The 6,372-nt window shown below is 40.0% G+C and overlaps 1 long non-coding RNA gene across 2 annotated transcripts; it reads right to left on the reverse strand.

Annotated features, from left to right (window-relative positions):
• Positions 1-1,542: 1,542 nt before the first annotated feature.
• On the reverse strand, positions 1,543-4,256 carry LOC149402740 (uncharacterized). 2 transcript variants are annotated; one of them, XR_016296185.1, is made up of 5 exons: positions 4,089-4,256; positions 3,924-3,988; positions 2,957-3,056; positions 2,465-2,567; positions 1,543-1,696 (listed from the first exon to the last, which is right to left on the reverse strand). It is a non-coding gene; the product is annotated as an uncharacterized LOC149402740 (long non-coding RNA). The 2 variants fall into 2 exon arrangements; XR_016296184.1 differs by lacking the exons at positions 1,543-1,696; positions 2,465-2,567 and having other exon boundaries at positions 2,766-3,056.
• Between the last annotated feature and the right edge of the window lie 2,116 nt (positions 4,257-6,372).

Consider the following 6,372-nt stretch of genomic DNA (forward strand, 5'->3'; position numbering starts at 1 on the left):
AAGTTAGGTAGATTTACTTTGATGTGTTTGATTTTGTTGGGAAAAGTCCATGATATGATTCACTTCCTTGAGGATGAATAACCCATGCATATGCCAATTTCCAATACTCGGTCGTGTAGTACTCTGTACAATAGCTCTCAACAGGTAGGTTGCATACGCGACAAGCCACAATAGCATGGGCACATACAAATAAATCAGTTTGAAATTCTCGACATTAGCACGTCTTATCAATCAGGTACACTGCCCATGACATTAGCACGTTTTAAACATAAGATGTGTCACTAATTACTTGCATTTTGTGACAGATGTGTCACGGACTATACTGGTTCCGTAACAGATGTGTCACAGACTATACTGGTTTCGTGACAGATGTGTCACGGACGACATCAGTTTCGTTACAAATGTGTAACAGACTAAAACATAATAAACAAAATTAAACATCAAAGATACACATACCTGCATACTTTCCGAGACACCATGTTTTTTTAACATTTCGTTATGAAATTCCACTAACAACACAGTTTGAGTTGTTGACGACTTTTCTCCTCGTTGGTAGAACCAAACTTACATTCTCTCCCTCAGCCAATCAAGGCACTTCATTATTGAAAATGCCTTTCTATGATCATTTACCTTGAGGTCTTGAAGAAACAATGTGCCCACTTCTCATTTCCTACTTCATTCACAAGGTATGACTGTATCAACGAGTCTTCCTTGTCCAACATGCGCATAAACTTTTGATATTCAAATGTAGTATACGCCTTGGCTGCACCGTAGAACTTCCATTTGAATTCCTTGCCAAGTTTTTTGAATTTTGCCTTGATGTTATTCTTCACATGGTATGCGTAAAAACCATGTTTTTCTCTTGGAAAAACTTTCTTCGTGGCATTAATGATCCCGGTGTTTCGGTCACATACGATGACCATGTTATCTCTCTCCCCTAATGCTTCCTTCAGTTTGGTGAAGAAGTAAAACCAGGACTTGGAAGTTTCTGACTCATCAACACCATAGGCAAGCGAGAATATTTGCTCATTTGCGTCGATCACGGAAGCCGTAAACATGTTGCCCTTGTGATAGTTTATCGAGAAGGCTGCATCAACAATAATGATAGGTCGACAATACTTATATCCTTCACTGAACGGAGCGAAACAAACTAAAAAGTGCATGAAATATTGATGACGATAAGTTTTTAGGTCGATGAGAGAACCTGGATTCTTTTGTTCTAACATGCATTTGTATTTTGCAAGAGAGGCATATTGTCACGACCCGCGAGCGCCCGCTGGCCCACGAGCCGCGACGTCGGTCAAGTCGCATATCATATAATCACCACATCAATATATAATATCAAGCAGATACATAAATAAATAAACATGATAACCATAAATACTTATATTAAACATAATTTAAGTGCGATAGTATATAAGTACAAAAGTGGTAATATGAAAATCCCGGGGAATTTTTTTCATTTTTCTCAATTCGAACTATGAGTCTTATAACAACTCTTATATATAAACAAGCTCCTGACTTTACATATATGTATGGGAGATAATTTAGGAGCGTAGATTATGAAAGAGTTCAACAAAATATTATTATATAGTAGTTTTGTTCCCGGGTTAGATCCCATTAGGCCATAGGTCGAAAGATACACGTCCGGTCTCCGTCTTCAGTTTCTTCATTCACATCGATGCCTTGCCCTTCTCTACATTACCAAAGGTCATAAAACTATGAGTCGATTGACTCAGTAAGTGCGAGTCTAACTTAGGAAAGAAAAGCAAGCTAATGCCATGTGGTATCATGTGACGTGCAAACAAGCACATAAGAATGAGATGTGCAAATCTAACTAGTTCTAGAGCATGACTAAAGTGTGCACACTCTAACTAGTACTTTCCGTCCACAAGGTTACACACATCCCCTGCTATAACCTTCGGAACAACAAAAGGCCAGCCTTAGACTTCGAGCAGCAGTCGTCCGGCGGCCTGAGAGTTCTATCGCTTGTCTGGGATCCACTAGTGGTACCGTCTTCATCGTGACATTGGCGCATGCCGAGCTTTTCTAGCAATGAGCTCGCGATTCGCAATTGCAATCCTATTGGGGCACGGGGCACTCCATGGCCTCCGCTTGAGTCTCTGGTCCGCAATGAGCTCACGTTTTGCAAAGCAACCCCATTGCAGCATGGGACACTCTGTGGGCCTCCGCCTGGGTCTCTAGCCGACAATGAGCCTCATTGGGGTACGAGGCGCTCAATGGCCTCCGCTTGAGTACTTAGCCCCATCCGGACCCGTATGGTCCTCAATACAAGTCAATGACTTGTAGGTACAACCGACAACATTTCATTATGGTTTGGGTACTCTGCAGCACTCAGAGTACACACCTATGCTACTTACGGCCGAAGTTTTAATCTTTGAGATTATCACGTAACACATGATTATTCCCTCGGTAAGTAGTTGACTTAGGTCTCCGCACTTACCCGGAATAGTTCGCCGCAAAACATGTTGAATTGATGAGTTGCTTCGCTTCGCAAGCTTCTCGAGACTATCTGACGCGTCATGGAGCATCGAGAGAACTAGAATCTGAAGTTGAGATTTCGTTAGTTATTCGATTTGGAAACGTTGAAGAGATTAAGGTTTGTTGTCGGGATTCGTTGCAAGTCGGTTCGAAGATTTAATTTACTAATTTCCTGATCTTTCGGAAATCAATTCTTATTTAAGACCCGTACTCTTTCATACCGAAAAATAGTGCGAAATGAAATTCCAACAATTTATTTTTTATTGAGTCTTAAATAAATAAATAATCCAAAATTATTCCAACCGACAATTCTAAATAATTAACTGAAATTAAATTCCCAAATGTCTTTAAACATAATTCACAATAATTTTTTTAAAAAAAATAATATCCAAATAATTAGATCTACGATCTAACTCGAGAGTATTAAACGCTACAAAGCGATTGACAAACTCACGAGCTAGATTGGGATCTACTCTTTTCTTATTTTTTATTTCCGGCTTCGATGCTCTCGATCGCGCCGGCTATTGCTCGTCCCGACCCGATTTGCGAAAAAACTGCGAGATTGAAACACAAATATCGTGTCAACTCATAACTTCAACTCATACTCGAACTCAAAAATCAAATTTCTCGATCTCACATCGAGATCCGAGCGATCCCGAGACTCCGACAAATAACCGAACCATAATCTCAAACAATCAAGAAATTCCAAACTGAAACCGAACAACCAAACAATGTTATATAAATTCGAAACGACTAACTTCAAATCAATATTCAACTAAATTCCGAAACAACCTCGAAACACAAACGTCAACAATTATTCTCAGATTCGATTCACTTCACTTATTTGACCGAGTCCGAATAAACACGAAACATAATGACATAGCTCATTCTCATATTCGGAGATATTCTCATAATCAGACTGAGTTTCAACTACCAAACACGGGACATAACAATACGTTTAATCAGAACCCATTTAAAAAACAAAACCGTCAACCAAGGTTCAAAATCACATATCCAAATCAACATCAAGTTGAACACAACATAACTCATAGCCAAACCAACAAAGTCATGAGCAAACACGTCGAGAACTCCGAATCATCATAGAATGAACCCGTGACCAACAAAACTCGCCCAACACAATTTATCAACTACAATTTGAGATTAACTTCAACACAAAAACCACAGATATTAAAAACCTCAAATTCATGACAAATTCTCGGATTTAATACCATCTCAACAAGAAATCCAAAATTAAACACATACCCAAGCAATTCAATACTCATGTTATCCATTAATTGCTTCAAGGTTTCAAACTCAAATATATCATCAATTTAAAGATTCACGCTCGGAATAAAAAAGTCCCAATTCCTGAAACCCTAATCTCAAATCTGGAAGAAGAAAAAAAAACCCGAATCTCTCACCTTGATGAAGAAGACCAACACAACGCAATCCTCAGCTTTACCTTTTCCGTGAGCTCATGGCCAACCTTGCAGAGGAACACGAAACCCGAGCCATCACATGGAGCTCAGAAAAATTGAAGAAGACGAACGAAGAAACAAAAAGGATGGAGAAGAAGAGAAACTCACCCACAACTCCGGCAAGTGTCGAACTCGGACCCCTCTCTCGTTCGTCTGGTCGCTCAAACTCGTTTCTGTGCGATCTCTTTTTTTTTTTTCTTCGTTTCCCTTATTCGTTCTACATCTGGAGACGCGCGGAAAAGAAGAGCGATGAAGAAAAGGATGTCGAAGAAGAAGAGTGATGAGAGAGAAAGAAAGAGATTCAATTTATATGACACAAGACTTCCATAATTGCTCATTTAAATCCTTTTTCTTTTCTCACTGCCTCAAACTGACCCCACTTTCAAAATTCCTATCAAATAGGTCCTGAAAATTGTTACAACTAAGTTCTTAATCACATAATTATTTAACTAAATCCATAAACAAGCGGATTATAATTATATGATTAAACCGAGAATTTTCTCGTTCGTTCTCAATTAATTCAAATTAATTTCTGGAATATTTCATCAAAAAATAATTTATTATTCGAGACGAATTTGATAAATCATTTATTTATTCCGAGATTTTCCATTACCTTAACACATCTTAAATTAATTCAATAAACTTATTGGACAATAATTCACTCAAAAATTTAATTGTAACAACGGAAGCTCATTTATCATACTTGAATTTACAAGTCGAGTGATTCAAAAGTTTATACTTTACATATACGACTCATCCTCAGTCCCATATAAGGACAATATTGCACATCTTTTGCCCTCTATGTTTTTCTGCATGAAATATTGACTCCAACCTCTGTTCCCATGTAATTCTGGATCTCCTTTGGGGTACAACTATGTACACTTAAATTTGTGTTTCACCCTCTCTCCAACCAAGATTGCAATAGCTTGCAGTTGACCTTTTTGTCTTTCCTCCACAGAACAAGTGTGCTTTGGATTATATCTTAAAACATAGAGATGTACACATGGTCAATTACATTTTGATACATCTATTTCGTGACACATAAGACACGAAGTGCATCCATTTCGTGACACATCAGTCACAAAATAGATAATGTGTAACGAAGTTAGGCAATTGCAGAACTAATCGGTTTGAATTAACATGAAGTTTGAGCGGAGATGAAATTTTACCTTATAATTTCAAAAGAGTCTGTGTTCTTGAGCTTCAATGCCCGGGCCGACCTCTTTTGCTCTCCGCCCTCCAACAGAGCACAACGCCTCCTCTCTCGCCCGTCGAGGGCGAGGACGGCGAGGGAGGAGGGAGAGGAGGGGCGGCGAGGGTTGAGGCCCGGCGAGGGAGGAGGGGGAGGCCGGTGAGGGAGGAGGGGGAAGAGGGGTTACAAGGGCTGAGGCCCGGCGAGGGAGGAGGGGGAAGAGGGGCGGCATACAAATTTATTTATTTTAATTAAAATAATGTATTAGGTGCGACATGTCGCACCTAATATTCGTTTTTTTAAATTTTTTGAAGCCAAATAGGTGCGACTTTTGGTGAAACCTGTCGCACCGAAAAGTGTCGCACCTAATATGTGACACTTTTAGGTGCGACATGTCGCACCCGAAGCCTTTAGTGATGGACTTTTGGGTAGACAATGTCGCATTTAAAGTCATACCTGAAGAACTTTCGGGTGCGATATTTTGGGCATCGGGTGCGACGAAATGCATATATTTGAAGTAGTGCTCTGGGTTGGGAGATGTTGCCTGGGTAAAAGTATTGATGTCATCCAGCCCAACAATATCATTGACGAGAGCCTCCGGACTTGGTTAGTCTCATTCACGTGACTCGGATATAGAACTCGACATGTTTGGAATGATCTTGGTTCGATTACCAGCAAATCCACTCTCGCTTGTGTTTGATGTCGGAGTGGATTTAACCGTGGAGAAGAGGTTCCATCCGCTTTTTCATCCTCAAATGGCTCTTGACTAATTTCAAGTACAAGATTCAACTTCGTCTGGTTCAATTCGTTCTTCCTCAAATGCAAATAACATCGTAAACTTTCATTGTCGTCTATGGTTGGCGGTATGTGTTGGTGATTAATTCACCTTAATAACCGTGCGGAAAAAATAATTACGCTACTCCTTCGTCTTTTTCTGAAACTTGGGGATCAGCTTCAAGCCATCGTTGATGACACCGCAGTCTTCCGAAACGTAATCTCCGAGACGAATAGGAAATATGAGTGTGCACAATCTTTAACTCACTACGACCTCGAACAATGAATTCAGGTCGCACCGTGTTTATGGATTGGAATCACGGAGTTCCGAGGGCAAGAGAGAGAGAGAGAGAGAGAGAGAGAGAGAGAGAGAGAGAGAGAGAGAGAGAGAGAGAAATTTTCGTCCACCACAGAGAGGGAATGGAC

Source organism: Urtica dioica, chromosome 3, assembly GCF_054948205.1.
Source record: "Urtica dioica subsp. dioica isolate 48M chromosome 3, U.dioica_male_clone48M_v1_H2, whole genome shotgun sequence".
Lineage (NCBI taxonomy): Eukaryota > Viridiplantae > Streptophyta > Magnoliopsida > Rosales > Urticaceae > Urtica > Urtica dioica.